Source organism: Stegostoma tigrinum, chromosome 14, assembly GCF_030684315.1.
Source record: "Stegostoma tigrinum isolate sSteTig4 chromosome 14, sSteTig4.hap1, whole genome shotgun sequence".
Lineage (NCBI taxonomy): Eukaryota > Metazoa > Chordata > Chondrichthyes > Orectolobiformes > Stegostomatidae > Stegostoma > Stegostoma tigrinum.
Genome location: NC_081367.1, coordinates 43,704,844 through 43,721,819, shown reverse-complemented (window position 1 = coordinate 43,721,819; position 16,976 = coordinate 43,704,844).

The window sequence follows — 16,976 nt, the reverse complement described above, 5'->3', positions numbered from 1 at the left end:
TGGCTGTATGCATAATTAGTGCCGCTGGATCATTTGATAAGACTTGTTCAAATATGTGTAAACAAATTACTGCAGATGCTGGAAATCGGAAATAAAAATCGAAAATAGGTTATGAACAAGTCTTAGCGGACTTAGACTGCTCCTCTCCCCAAATAGCGCCAAGCTTGGTTTTCTTGGTAATTGATCATGTTTTTATGGGCTGTGTTGATAGCTATTTTATAAATAACCCAATCGTACCATCATCTGGTTAGTTCTTATGATGTGTATTTTGTGATAAATTATGTGAATTCCTGAGCACTTCCATCCCTTTTGAGATGCTGAATTGCACAAATTAGATCAGACCTGACTACAGTGATGCCTAACATTTAAAGTTTAACCTAAGACAACTGTCCACGATAGAGTTATTCTGGACGCTTCTAAATCAGGCAACTGCTTTTTGACAGTTCACTGCAGTGTGCTTTTTTTTATCAAATCCGATTTAAATTTTTGACCACAAAGCTTATGCTGTGGACATCCCTGACTTGTAACCAAGAACGCCCGTTCTTGCTGTTTAGATTCTGATGGAGTTATACTTCAGAAGAATTTGTACATACCCTATTTAAAGGGTGACTTCTATTTGGGACTGAACATTGTAACAGCTTGAATTGTCCAATAAATTCTAGTACTTGTCTCATGTGTCTGCATTTTAGGATTGTAGATTGGAAGTGCTTTAGCAAGGGTCAACTGTACATATGAGATTTTTTTTTTAGTTGTCTTAATTTTTTACAAAGTATCCAAGGTGCAACATTGTAGAAAATATTTTTCTGAAAAGTGGAATAAATGGACATATAATTATGTTTCCCTGTTGGATGTGCATTAGTCTTTTGTAAGCTGTGAAAGAAACCCTCAATGGGTTTGTCAGTTTCAGACTAATGTTGTAATATTAATTGTCATACCTTGGGTACAATATCAAAAATTCTACATACTGTTTGATTTTTCTGTACCGAACAACCCCTCCCCAAATAATTATAGGTGCTTCCTTCAAATCCATTTATTTTTAACAGTAAATGGATTTTGGCTTCCATTAACATTGCAATTCCTACAAAATCTATTGACGAGGTGACTTACTTACTTTAAAGATTTGTTGATTGGAATTGCCAAGTGTTGCCCAAGTTGAACATCATCAGCTTTTGTGCTCCTGAGATGCTGCTTGGCCTGCTGTGTTCATCCAGCCTCACATTTTATTATCTTGGAATTCTCCAGCATCTGCAGTTCCCATTATCCCTTGAACATCATCTATATTGCTTTCAAATTGAAGGTGTGTTGTTAAAATCTGCCAAGCAGGGTGGGACAGAGCAGTTAAAGCATTTCAAATTCACAGTGAAGTTTGTAATGATCCAGTTCAATTCTAGATAATGACCAACGGAAAATTGCTCTGATTGCTATACACGTGACCACCTGGAGAACAGTGTCAGAATGTATCTCAAGGCACAAACAACTTACTGATGTGAATGGGTGTTTGACAAGTGTGAGGTTGAGTGGAGCCTTTGAAGCAATGTTACAAGACAGTTGATTTAGGTGAGTCAGTGGGAACAAGAATTTATCAAAGTAAATCAGACTTGGAAGTTAATATTTGTAACTCAACCACTGACAGCTACAAATGTGCATGGTAAGTGAACTTTCTGAAATTTAACTGCCTACGTTTCATTTGATCCTAAATTTTCCCCAGCCTGAAGCACTTTATTGTCGATCCTCAATCCTAGCCTGCTACACACATGCTCCATTTATTTTTGGTCTAATCTACACTAGTTACTAATTGATTCTTGTCTCTGCAATATACTCTTTTCAGTGTTGCCTATTCCGAGATTGGTGTAGTTAGTTTTGAGTTTAATCCCAAATTTATTTCACCATTTTCTAAAGGCCATAATATTAGTCCTTCCAACTGAATGTTAGTTTAAGTTCTGAATTGAGCATATACAATGACAGTGATATGGGATGATGTTAAGAATTGGCAATTGTTAGTAGCATACAGAAACAGTAGCTTTCCAGTCCTTGTTTGATTTTAGATTGAGCCAGTCTCCAATACGCCTAGCTTGCCACTGAATTTTAATTCCTGAAGTGGTATGATTGTGTTGCAGGAATGAGCATTGAGCTTGCAATTAGCCCCTGAATATGACACATTGGGAGTGCATTTTTAATGTAGATAGGTAGCATTTGGGTGATTTAATTAATTTTAAGTGGGTGGATATGATTAATAAGGACAACTGGAAAGAAGTTCTGGGAGTTTTTTTACGTTCATACTTTAAGAAACAGATTAACCTGCCTTTTTTAAAAAACAATGCCATGATCATTTCCACAACTGTTGGCTAGTATATTTCCAGATTTTACCCACTTAGTATTTTAAAAAATATATCTGTCACTACTCAGTTGTTATTTGCTGCCTCCTGTGCTTGTCCCTTCAGTCAATTGGAGTGGTTTTTCTCAATCTTCTTTGCCAAGATTTGCCATAGCTTCTGCAGTCTGTCCCTTATACCTGAAGTTCCTCATACATGAAACCACTTTTTTTCCCCTGTACCCTCTTATACCTTCTTGCCTTTAAGTCTGCATCAACCATAATACTTCCAAGTGAAGCTTAGCCAGTGTCTTATTCTCATGAACCATTTTGCTGTTATATTCCAGGCCCTGTATTTATAAAGGCCAGCATGTGTTTTTCATTTTCAAGTAGACCTGCACTGTGACTTGTCAATGATTTATATCCTTTATATTGCATTGTCTTTGTGTCTGTCTCAGCAAATTATGTGATTTAACACAATTTAATTTGCTGTATGTTCGCTTTCAAGTTTATCAATGTTACAATGATATTTGTAAGTTCTGTAACAAGACAGTGACTAGTCATTTGCTAGATCCTAGACGATAACAGTTCTGATCCCAATATATGGGGACCTTCCCCTTAATTGCAGATAGACTGTTAGCTGATCTTAAATAAGTGTAAACGTTTTACTTAATGAATCAACAGAGCGGTAGTTTTAATTTTGTACCAGGTTATCATTTTCTAAAAATGTTTCCACTGCTGTGGTTAAGTTGATGGATCTGTTTCTAGACTTATCGCTTTAAATAGTATAAACTCAAAACATTCCAAAATAATTGGTTATGTTACTGTCGAGAATGAGGAACTTAAATAGAACCAGACATTTAAAGGACAATGTGATCAACCTCCTGGAACTGTTGGGGCTTTATCATATGGTTGAAGAGGTGGTTTTAGAGTTAGTGTATTGCTTTGGAAGGTAGCAATCATTTAACGCATGAATGCAAAGAAGGTGGAAGGGAAGGAAACAAACTGGGCTAATTTAGCTTAGCATCGTCAGTCGGCAAATGCTTGAATGTTATTATGGATGAGGTAACAAACCACTTGTAGAAGCATAGCCTTGAATGTCTACCTGGATTTATAAAAAGTAGTGTTTCAAAAATTAAGATGTGGCTAGTAGTGTGGTTACTGGGGGAAATCAGTGCCTTTTGGTACAAATGATTTTATGGAAGATTAAAATTCATAGGATTAGGTGTTATCAAGGCTCTATTACTCAAAACAACAGTCGGAATAAATGACACACTTGTTTGGAAATTACCTGAGCACTACAAAGATTTTGTCTATTACAAGCTGTATTAAAGGTTACTTGCAGAGTTATATATCCAAGTTGGTGGAAAACTGGGAAAGTGAGGATGTCAAGAGATACACAGTATGATTGGGATAGATGGAATGCATTGTGGAAAATTGAAGTTGTCTACTTTTTAGAAGTGAGAAGGATGAGGAAAAACAGCTTCCCAGATAAGGTCTGAGATAGGAAAATGCTTCCGGGTGCACTGAAAGCTGCCTTTGTAATGTGATAACTCCTCATTCTTCTCTTTGTGTAACTTGTTCTGTTTGCCAGAGCACAGTTTTGTAACCATGATTCTGACCAAGAGTTGCGCACACTTTCATCCATGCGGGGTCAAATGACTTGTGTAGAATCTTTGAAGTCCAAAGAAAACATGTAAACTATAACTCTGACTTTGTACTCTGTCTGTGCTTGCCATGTTGAAGCCATTATTGAGCCAACATTTACAGTGCTGTGAAGAAGTTTGGTAAAGACCTGAATTTTTCACTTAGGATGCAATATTTTGGAAACTGCTATTCGGCCATTTTGAGAAGTGATTTTTAGCAAACTTGTAAAATGGTAGGTATGCCTTCATGTCATACTACGCCTGCACCACAGATGGCAGCCTTTATATGAAACTGTGGTGAGTCAAATGTTTTCTTTATCTTTTTACATTGAACTGCACAAACTGATTTGGGGAAGTGAAATTTAGTTGATTTTGAAGTGAAGTATTATTCTAAATCCAAATCAAATTGTCATCGTTAAATGTGATTTAATTTTCTCTCTTTTGTTAAGTTTCAATTAATCAATAGGAAACATTTGGAAAATCATCATTGTCAACACCTGCTGTGCAGGCTCGTTGAAAAATTAACTACCTAGAAAGGTTGAATATTGGCAGTTCCTGCAGCACTATATCATGGGAGACCGAGATGGTGGAAAACATGGAAAATGTTGCTGGCGGTGGGATGGAGAAATGAGGCATTGAGCCTAATTAATCTTAATTGTATGCTTTTCTGCAGGTGTAGTTTGAAAATACATTTTAACAAACTTAACAATATACGCAAATATGCAGATGCATGGAGTAGTGGTTATAGAGCCAATATGACATGTAAATATAATTTCTCTTCTTGGGGAAAATCCAATATTCATATACAGCCACTTTTCAACAAGGCTTGATGGTTTCTACTTGAGATAATTGCTTTTTTGTTTTCTTCCTAACAGAGGCTAATTATTGCATATTAACTCTGCTGCTCCTAAAAATATGTTCAAAGGTATTCTACTGGTTTTGATAGATGTTACAGGCTGCATGTCTTGTTCTTAAAATGAATTGAGTTAATATGTATTGGTTTTCATGTTCAAATCATAAAACTTGTTTTAATTTCACAAACCTTGCATGATGGCCCATTTAATTCATTCGGGTAGATATTCAGCCAACATCACAGCATCCAATTTATTATCAAATGCTTCAAGCTATTTGTTACACTGATCTATCTGAAAATGTCCATGTCAATCTGAAAAATAGAATGTTCCGATGCGTGCCATCTTTAGATTAATCTGTATCCTCTAATTCAACTTGAGATGCTAGCAAAGTATATAGAACATAGAACAGTACAGCACAGAACAGGCCCTTCAGCCCACAATGTTGTGCCGACCATTGATCCTCATGTATGCACCCTCAAATTTCTGTGACCATATGCATGTCCGGCAGTCTCTTAAATGACCCCAATGACCTTGCTTCCACAACTGCTGCTGGCAACGCATTCCATGCTCTCACAACTCTTGTGTAAAGAACCCGCCTCTGACATCCCCTCTCTACTTTCCTCCAACCAGCTTAAAACTATGACCCCTCGTGTTAGTGTTTTCTGCCCTGGGAAATAGTCTCTGGCTATCAACTCTATCTATGCCTCTCATTATCTTGTATACCTCAATTATGTCCTCTCTCCTCCTCCTTTTCTCCAATGAAAAAAGTCCGAGCTCAGTCAGCCTCTCTTCATAAGATAAGCCATCCAGTCCAGGCAGCATCCTGGTAAATCTCCTCTGAACCCACTCCAAAGCATCCACATCTTTCCTACAATAGGGCGACCAGAACTGGACGCAGTATTCCAAGTGTGGTCTAACCAAAGTTTTATAGAGCTGCAACAAGATCTCACGACTCTTAAACTCAATCCCCCTGTTAATGAAAGCCAAAACACCATATGCTTTCTTAACAACCCTGTCCACTTGGGTGGCCATTTTAAGGGATCTATGTATCTGCACACCAAGATCCCTCTGTTCCTCCACGCTGCCAAGAATCCTATCCTTAATCCTGTACTCAGCTTTCAAATTCAACCTTCCAAAATGCATCACCTCGCATTTATCCAGGTTGAACTCCATCTGCCACCTCTCAGCCCATATCTGCATCCTGTCAATGTCCCGCTGCAGCTTGCAACAGCCCTCTATACTGTCAACGACACCTCTGACCTTTGTGTCGTCTGCAAACTTGCTGACCCATCCTTCAATCCCCTCATCCAAGTCATTAATAAAAATTACAAACAGTAGAGGCCCAAGGACAGAGCCCTGTGGAACCCCACTCACCACTGACTTCCAGGCAGAATATTTTCCTTCTACTACCACTCGCTGTCTTCTGTTGGCCAGCCAATTCTGTATCCAAGCAGCTAAGTTCCCCTGTATCCCATTCCTCCTGACCTTCTGAATGAGCCTACCATGGGGAACCTTATCAAATGCCTTACTGAAGTCCATATACACCACATCCACAGCTCGACCCTCATCAACTTTTCTAGTCACATCCTCAAAAAACTCGATAAGGTTTGTAAGGCATGACCTACCCCTCACAAAGCCGTGTTGACTGTATTTGATCAAGCCATGCTCTTCCAGATGGTCATAAATCTTATCCCTCAGAATCCTTTCTAACACCTTGCAGACGACAGACGTGAGACTTACCGGTCTATAATTGCCGGGGATTTCCCTATTTCCTTTCTTGAAGAGAGGAATTACATTTGCCTCTCTCCAGTCCTCAGGTACGACTCCAGTGGAGAGCGAGGATGCAAAGATCTTCGCAAGTGGCGAAGCAATTGCATTTCTCGCTTCCCAAAGCAGCCGAGGACAAATCTGGTCCAGGCCTGGCGACTTGTCAATCTTAATGAATATGTACGGTTATTTTTTTCCGTACCTTTTTAACAGTTTTAGAACTTTCTGTTGAATAAACAAACAAATGGCTCCTTATCAAGGTCCAAGTGTCAATTCTTTATTCATAACTGAAGCTGGAGATTATGCTTGGGCCACCTCACTGCAGAATTTTAATATCTGTATCCTTTCCTGCTGATTAGAACTAAATGCAGTATTCAAATTCGAGTTTATTTTTTGCAATTGTAGTTTGTATTCTAATTTTTTTTTGGCTAAGTGGTTTGATGTTCTGTAAGTTTTCGTGATTACTGTTCTCTGACTGGATACGTCCAGCATCAATTCTAGAATTCAACCATCTGAAGATTTTTTTTCAACCTGATCTGGAGATCTATGAATATCATTCATTGTTTTAGATTAGATTCCCTACAGTGTGGGAACAGGCCCTTCGGCCTAACAAGTCCACGCTGCCCTTGGAGCATCCCACTCAGACCCATCCCCCAATAACCCACACACCCCTGAACACTATGGGTAATTTAGCATGGCCAATCCACCTAGCCTGCACATCTTCAGACTGTGGGAGGAAACCCACGCAGACACGGAGAATGTGCAAACTTCACACAGACAGTCGGCCGCAGTGCTAACCACAGAGCCACCGTGCCGCGGTTTGTGATGCATCTGTATTTTGGTTTCATATGAAGAATTTTACTATGTGGTAGACTGAATGTTTTGTTATGCTGACCATAAATCATAGGTTGTGGGCATCACAGGGAATGCCAACATTTATGGGCTTCTGATTGCCCTTGGAGCAGAGCTGCTTTCTTGAAACTGCTGCAGTCTGTGTGGTGTAGATATATACAGTGTTATTGGATAAGGAGTTTCAGTTTGATGTGTTTGAGTTGGGATATTGCATTACTTGGGGTTTTGTTGTTCCCTAGTCTCACTTTTTAATTGGAAAGAATTTCCATTAGTGCAGCTGAAGGAGATGTGACTACACTGCAGTGCACACTACAGTCAGGTACTCCTGCCAAGTTTCAGTGATAAGAGGAATGTATGCTTGTGGCAGTTACTTCAGTGGGCTGTTGATGTTGACTCTCTTTGTTAGACTTGTACTCATCCAGGCAAGTGGGAAGTATGCCTTGAAAATGATGGACAGGTTTTAGTAAGTCAGTCACTAAAAAAATTTGCAGTCTGCAATCTATGGTGTCCACCACGTATGTTGCTGTATGACATTTCTAGTCAGTGGTGACACTCTGGAATTTACTGGGAATGTTATCAGTTATTCTGCAGGAGTTACAAAAAGTTAATACGTAGGTACAGCAGAAGATCAAGAAGGTGAATAGGATGATATCTTTATTACAAGAGCAATTGAACATAAACTGCTTTTCATCATTTATATTAATGATTTGGATGTGAATATTGGAGGCATGGTTAGTAACTTTGCAGATGATACTAAACAGGTGTCGTGGACAGTGAAGAAGATGAAGTACAATAGCTTGTCTGATCAAGGTCCCAGTGGGCTGAGGAGTGGCAAATGGAATGTAATTAAGGTAAGCATGAGGTTGTTGCATTTTAGTAAGACAAACCAAGGCAAGACTTAGACAGCTTTACAGTAGGGCCCTAGGGACTATTGCCAAACAAAGACCTAGGGGTGTAGGTGCATAGTTCCTTGAAAATAAAGTCACAGCTACGCAGGGTGGTGGAGAAGGTGTTTTGCATTCTTGCCTTCATTGCTGATAACATGGAGTGCAGGTGCTGGGAGTTCATGCTTTTGCAGCTGTATAGGAAATTGGTGAGACCATTTTTTGTGGATTACTGCAAAAAAATCTGGTCGCTCTTCTATAGGAATGATGTTCCATCTGAGAGGGTACAGGAAATAATTAGTGCTGTGACAGGAGTGCTGTAGGCCAAGGCTGAATAGTTGTGGATGAGTTGGACCAAAAGGTCTGTTTCAGTGCTGTATGACTGGCCCTATAAAAGTAAGGATGTTATCATCATTTAGTTATAAATGTTTCATATTAATGTGATCTAATTGGAAAATGTGATAAAAGCTATAAGCAAGACACTAAAACTCTGTTTGAAGTCTGGGGCCTTGAGATTGGGGGAAAAAGCTGATGGAAGGGTACAGGACACCAATTTAAACTCAGTAGGAATGGGAGCAGAAGCAGAATTGGGAGGGGGTGAAAAGGGATTTCCATCCAACATGTGTTTAGGATCCACGAGACACTGCCTGAGAATTAATTGGCAATAGATTCAGTTGAGGTTTTAATTCTGAAAAGAAGTTTGTAGGGCTGTGAGGAAAAGGTGGAGGATTGTATGTGATTAGCTGAGTTGCTCTCGCAGAGTTTTTTTGCCGTGGGCCAAATGGTATCTGTTTATCCTTTTAACCATCCGACAATACTCTTAACTCCTTTGATTTAGTGTGATTTTTTTTTGCTTGATATCACTACTGTAAAGGCCTTAATTTTTCTTGATTTTTAAAAGTGTAATGTATTTTGCTTTGCAGGGAAATGTTTGACTTCAACACTGAGTGATCACCAGGGGGCGGTAATGTATAGTGCAACAACTGCAAGGTGATTAAACATTAAAAATCTCTTGTAAATAGACTTTGTGATTCTTTGCTTCACAAGCTGGTGCCAGCTTATCAATTTCTTCTTTGGATAAAGGTATTAAATAATAAATAATAAAATAATTTAAAATTTGGTTCCAACCATGCTCTGTGTTAGTTGACTAACAACTATGCTGCAGCAATCACCAACAGTGCCCTTAAATTAGGTAGAAATAAAATCTGGTAACATGGATTCTGTTCCAACTCAATGACCTGCGATTCCTGAGAAATGTTCTTACCTGGACAATAATTTAAAACAGAACACAAGTTTGTAGATAACACAAAGATGGATGGGAGAGTGACCTGTGAGAATGGGGCAGAGATATTTCCGTCTGATTTGGACAGGCTGAATGGGTGGATAACTACATGGGAGATGAAGTATAATGTGGATAAATGTGAACATATACACTTTTTGGTAGCAGCCGTGGATTAATATCTGGTGATAGATTGGGAAAGGGAGGTGCAACAAAAAATCATTGTCCTTGTACACCCACTACTTTAAGCAAGTAGGTGATGGAGAAGGCAAATGGTGTCCAGAAAATTGGAAGTACAGGAGTAGGGGTGTCTTGCTGCAGTTGTATATTGTGTGTTGTTTTGGCCTCTTATCTGAGGAAGCAAGTTCTGATTGTGGAGGATTGCAGGACATAAGAGAGAACAGGGAGGACTATATTCATTGGCATTTAGAAGAGGGGGAGGTATGGTGGTGGCAATCTTTTAGTTGTTTCAGCAGCGGGAGTCCGGGAGGAAGCACAAGTGCAGCCTAGGGAGATTAGCTTTTTGATTATAAAAGTCTTAGCTTGCGTGAAAGGCTGCAGTCTTTCAGTTTCAGCTTCATTTCTTTGATGCAGCAGCAGGAGCAGTGAGAGCAAGGACCAGGGGGCTGCCGGGAAGGTAAGTTAATCCTTTTAAAAACGTACTTCGTGAATAGGCGGAGCACATGCTGAGCAGGCATGGACACGGGATGGCTGAGTAGGTGAGTTAATGTATTTGGGCTGTTGCTTTACTCAAAACACTATTTAGGCAGTGTCTCCCACCCATTTTCCTCCTCTATCCCCCAAAAAAAATGATTGAGTGCCAATTTGGTAAGGTTACTAGTATTTTATTTTCTTTCCAGTAGTCTGGGAATTCAGAATGGTGGGAATGGATGTTAGGGCAGTTGCATGTTCCTCCTGTAGAATGTGGGAGGTGAGGGTCACCACTAGTGTCCCCACTGACTTCATCTGCACGAAGTGCACCCAACTCCAGCTCATAGGAAACCAAGTTAGGGAGCTGGAGCTGGAAGAACTTTGGCTCACTTGGGAGGCTGAGGAGGTAATTGCAAGGAGTTACAGGGACGTAGTCACATCTTAGGTACAGGAAAAAGGTAGATGGGTTACAGCCATGGGACCGAAAGAGAACAGGCAGATGGCCACAAGGGCTCCCTGCACTGTTTCCCTCAATAACAAGTACACTGTTTTGGAAAATGTTGGAGGGACGACTTAACAGGGGTAAGCCATGGGGTACAGGTCTCTGGCACAGAGTCTATACCTGTTGCTCAGAAGGGAAGGGGAGGAGAGCATTAGTCATTGTGGACTCCACAGTTAGGGGGACAAAATAGGAAATTCTGTGGGAACGAGAGACTCGCAGTTGGTGTGTTGCCTCCCAGGTGCCAGGGTCCGTGATGTCTCAGATCGTGTATGTGGGATTCTTAAGTGGGGGGGGGGGGGGGGAGCAGCTCCATGTCGTGGTCCACGTAGGCATCAACGACATAGGTTGGAAAAGGGATGGGGATGTAAGGCAGAACTTCAAGGAGCTAGGGTGGAAGCTTAGAGCTGGAAGAAACAGTTATCTCTGGTTTGTTACCCATGCCGTGTGCTGGTGAGGAATAGGGAGAGAGCAGGTGAACACGTGGCTACAGGGATGCTGCAGGAGAGAGGGATTCAGATACCTGGATAATTGAGGCTCATTCTGGTGTAGGTGTGACCTCTACAAACGGGATGGTCTACCCCTGAGCCAGAGGGATACCAATATCCTGGGGGCGGCGGAATTTGCTAATGCTCTTCGGGAGGGTTTAACCTAATTCAGCAGGGGAATGGGAACCTGAATTATCGCTCTAGTGTAAAGGAGATTGAGAGTAGTGAGGTCATGAATAAGGTTTCAAGGTCGCAGGAGTGTACCGGCAGACAGGAAGGTAGTTTGAAGTGTGTCTACTTCAATGCCAGGAGCATCCAGAATAAGGTGGATGAACTTGCGGTATGGTTTGGTACCTGGGATGATGTGGCCATTTTGGAGACATGGATAGAGCAGGAACAGGAATGGTTGTTGCAGGTTCCGGGGTTTAGATGTTTCAGTAAGATCAGGGAAGGTGGGAAAAGACAGGGAGGTGTGGCATTGTTAGTCAAGGACAGTATTACAGTGGCAGAAAAGACATTTGATGAGGACTTAATTGCTGAGGTTAGAAACAGGAAAGGAGAGGTCACCCTGTTGGGAGTTTTCTTTAGGCCTCCAAAAAGTTTGAGATGTAGAGGAAAGGATTGCAAAGATGATTCTGGATAGGAGCGAAAGTAATGGGGTAGTTGTTATGGGGGACTTTGACTTTCCAAATATTGACTGGAAACGCTATAGTTTGAGCACTTTAGATGCATCAGTTTTCGCCCAGTGTGTGCAAGAGGATTTCCTGACACAACCTGTAGATAGGCCAACAAGAGGCCACGTTGGATTTGGTACTGGGTCACGAACCAGGCCAGGTGTTAGATTTGGAGGTAGGTGAGCACTTAGGTGATCGTAACCACAATTCAGTTACATTTACTTTAACAATGGAAAGGGATATGTATATACTGCAGGGCAAGAGTTATAGCTGGGGAAAGGTCATTGTGAGGTGATTAGGCAAGACCTACAATGCATAGGATGAAGAAGGAAACTGCAGGGGTTGGGCACAATTGAAATGTGGAGCTTGTTCAAGGAACAGCTACTGCATCTTCTTGATAAGTATGTACCTGTGAGGCAGGGAGGAAGTGGTCAAGCGAGGGAACCGTGGTTTACTAACGAAGTTGAATCTCTTGTCACGAGTAAGAAGGAGGGTTATGTAAAGATGAGGCGTGAAGGCTCAGTTAGGGTGCTTGAGTGTTAAAAGTTAGCCAGGAAGGACCTAAAGAGAGAGCTAAGAAGAGCCAGGAGGGGACATGAGACATCTTTGGCAGGTAGGATCAAGGAAAACCCTAAAGCTTTCTATAGGTATGTCAGGAATAAAAGAATGACTAGAATAAGATTAGAGCCAGTCGGGGACAGTAGTGGGAAGTTGTGCGTGGAGCCCAAAGAGAAAGGAAAGGCGCTAAATGAATATTTTTTCATCAGTATTCACGAAGGAAGAAGACAATGTTGTCAAGGAGAATACTGAATACAGGTTATTAGACAACTGGATTGAGGTTCAAAAGGAGGAGGTGTTAACAATTCTGGAAAGTGTGAAAATAAATAAGTCCTTTGGGCCGGATGGGATTTATCCTAAGATTCTCTGGGAAGCCAGGGAGGAGATTGCAGAGCCTTTCTTTTCCTTTGATCTTTGTGTCATCATTGTCTGCAGGAATAGTGCCAGAAGACTGAAGGATAGTAAATGTTGCCGCCTTGTTCAAGAAGGGGAGTAGAGACAACCCTGGTAATTATAGACCAGTGAGCATTACTTCGTTTGTGGGTGATGTGTTGGAAAGGATTATAAGAGAGAGGATTTATAATCATCCAGAAAGAATAATTTGATTAGGGATAATCAACACGGTTTTGTGAAGGGTAGGTCGTGCCTCACAAACCTGTTGAGTTCGTTGAGAAGGTGAGCAAACAGGTGGATAGGGTAAAAGTGGTTGATGTGGTGTATATGGATTTCAGATAAGTTCCCCACATTAGGCTATTGCAGAAGATAGAGACATGAGATTGAGTGTGATTTAGCGCTTTGGATGAGAAGTTGTCTAGTTGTAAGAAGACAGGGTGGTGGTTGATTGAAAATGTTCATCCTGGAGTGCAGTTACTAGTGGTGTACCGCAAGTGGTGTACTGTTTTGGGGCCACTGCTGTTTGTCATTTATAAAAATGACCTGGATGAGGGCGTAGAAGGATGAGTTAGTAAATTTGCAGATGACACTAAAGTTGGTGGAGTTGTGGATAGTGCGGAAGCATGTTGCAGGTTACAGAGGGACATAGATAAGCTGCAGTGCGGGGCTGAGAGGTGCCAAATGGAGTTTAGAACATAGAACAGTACAGCACAGAACAGGCCCTTCAGCCCACAATGTTGTGCCGACCATTGATCCTCATGTATGCACCCTCAAATTTCTGTGATCATATACATGTCCAGCAGTCTCTTAAATGACCCCAATGACCTTGCTTCCACAACTGCTGCTGGCAATGCATTCCATGCTCTCACAACTCTCTGCGTAAAGAACCTGCCTCTGACATCCCCTCTATACTTTCCACCAACCAGCTTAAAACTATGACCCCTCATGTTAGTGTTTTCTGCCCTGGGAAATAGTCTCTGGCTATCAACTCTATCTATGCCTCTCATTATCTTGTATACCTCAATTAGGTCCCCTCTCCTCCTCCTTTTCTCCAATGAAAAGAGACCGAGCTCAGTCAACCTCTCTTCATAAGATAAGCCCTCCAGTCCAGGCAGCATCCTGGTAAACCTCCTCTGAACCCTCTCCAAAGCATCCACATCTTTCCTATAATAGGGCGACAGAACTGGACGCAGTATTCCAAGTGTGGTCTAACCAAAGTTTTATAGAGCTGCAACAAGATCTCACGACTCTTAAACTCAATCCCCCTGTTAATGAAAGCCAAAACACCATATGCTTTCTTAACAACCCTGTCCACTTGGGTGGCCATTTTAAGGGACCTATGTATCTGCACACCAAGATCCCTCTGTTCCTCCACGCTGCCAAGAATCCTATCCTTAATCCTGTACTCAGCTTTCAAATTCAACCTTCCAAAATGCATCACCTCGCATTTATCCAGGTTGAACTCCATCTGCCACCTCTCAGCCCATATCTGCATCCTGTCAATGTCCCACTGCAGCCTACAACAGCCCTCTACACTGTCAACGACACCTCTGACCTTTGTGTCGTCTGCAAACTTGCTGACCCATCCTTCAATCCCCTCATCCAAGTCATTAATAAAAATTACAAACAGTAGAGGCCCAAGGACAGAGCCCTGTGGAACCCCACTCACCACTGACTTCCAGGCAGAATATTTTCCTTCTATTACCACTCGCTGTCTTCTGTTGGCCAGCCAATTCTGTATCCAAGCAGCTAAGTTCCCCTGTATCCCATTCCTCCTGACCTTCTGAATGAGCCTACCATGGGGAACCTTATCAAATGCCTTACTGAAGTCCATATACACCACATCCACAGCTCGACCCTCATCAACTTTTCTAGTCACATCCTCAAAAAACTCGATAAGGTTTGTAAGGCATGACCTACCCCTCACAAAGCAGTGTTGACTGTATTTGATCAAGCCATGCTCTTCCAGCTGGTCATAAATCCTATCCCTCAGAATCCTTTCTAACACCTTGCAGACGACAGACGTGAGACTTACCAGTCTATAATTGCCGGGGATTTCCCTATTTCCTTTCTTGAAGAGAGGAATTACATTTGCCTCTCTCCAGTCCTCAGGTACGACTCCAGTGGAGAGCGAGGATGCAAAGATCTTCGCAAGTGGCGAAGCAATTGCATTTCTCGCTTCCCAAAGCAGCCGAGGACAAATCTGGTCCGGGCCTGGCGACTTGTCAATCTTAATGTTTGACAAAATTTTCAGCACATCAGCTTCCTCTATCTCTATCCATTCCAGCATGCACACCTGCTCTTCAAAGGTTTCATTCACCACAAAGTTTGTTTCTTTCGTAAAGACAGAAGCATAAAACTCATTTAGGGCTTCCCCTACCTCCTCAGGCTCCACACACAAGTTCCCTATGCTATCCCTGATCGGCCCGACTCTTTCTTTGATCATTCTCTTATTCCTCACGTAAGTGTAAAATGCCTTTGTGTTTTCCCGGATTCCTTCTGCCAAGCCTTTCTCGTGCCCCCTCCTGGCTCTCCTCAGACCATTTTTGAGCTCCTTCCTTGCCTGCATGTAATTCTCTCTAGCTGAACTTGACCCTAGCTTCCTCCACCTTATGTAAGCTACCTTCTTCCTTTTCACAAGAACCTCCACCGCTCTCGTCATCCAAGGTTCCTTTATCTTACCCCTTCTTGCCTGTCTCAGAGGGACATATTTACTCATCACTCCCAACAACTGTTCCTTAAACAGTCTCCACATGTCTATAGTTCCCTTACCATGGAACAACTGCTCCCAGTCCATGCTTCCTAACTCATGTCTAATCGCATCATGTGTCCTCTTCCCCAATTAAATATCCTCCCATTTTGCCTAACCCTCTCCTTCTCCATAACTATGTAGAATGTGAGGCAGTTATGGTCACTATCACCCAAATGCTCTCCCACCGCAAGATCTGATACCTGCCCCGGCTTGTTTCCGAGCACCAAGTCTAGAATGGCCTCTCCCCTCGTCGGCCTGTCAACGTACTGCGTTAGGAAACCCTCCTGAACACACCTTACAAAAACAGCTCCATTCAAATCTTCTGCTCGAAGGAGGTTCCAATCAATATTGGGAAAGTTAAAGTCACCCATTACAACAACCCTACTGCGTCCACACTTTTCCAAAATCTGTCGACCTATGCTTTCTTCAATCTCCCTGCTGCTATTGGGGGGCCTGTAGTAAACCCCTAACGAGGTGACTGCTCCCTTGCTGTTCCTAATTTCCACCCATACTGACTCAGTAGGCAGATCTTCCTCGACAATGGAAGCTTCTGGAGCTGTGATACCCTCTCTGATTAGTAGTGCTACACCCCCTCCTCTTTTTCCCCCCTCCCTTGAATATTCTAAACCCTGGAAGATCCAGCAACCATTCCTGCCCATGAGAAACCCATGTCTCTGTTATGGCCACAACATCATAGCTCCAGGTACTGATCCATGCTCAAGTTCATCACTTTTATTCCTGATACTCCTTGCATTAAAGCAAACACACTTTAACCGATCCCTTGGTTCCTTCCCAGGAAAATCCTTCCCACTAGCTGGTCTACCTCTTGCTACTGCCTCACCTGCATCAACGCTCACCTCTGGTATACAGCTCAGGTTCCCACCCCCCTGCCATACTAGTTTAAACCCTCTCGAACTACTCGAGCAAACTTTCCACCCAGGACATTGGTCCCCTTCCAGTTCAGATGCAACCCGTCCTTCTTGTACAGGTCCCACCTTCCCCAGAAGGCATCCCAATTATCTACATATCTGAAGCCCTCCCTCCTACACCAGCTGCGTAGCCACGTGTTCAGCTGCGCCCGCTCCCTGTTCCTCACCTCGCTATCTCGTGGCACCGGTAGTAATGCAGAAGAGTGTGAGATGATTTACTTCGGAAGGAGTAACAGGAATACAGAGTACTGGGCTAATGGTAAGATTCTTGGTAGTGTGGATGAGCAGAGAAATCTCTCTGTCCATGTGCATAGATCCCTGAAAGTTGCCGCCCAGGTTCATAGGCTTGTTAGGAAGGCGTATGCTCTGTTAGGTTTTATTGGTAGATGGTTTGAGTTTCGGAGTCATAAGGTCATGTTGCAGCTGTACAAAATTCTCT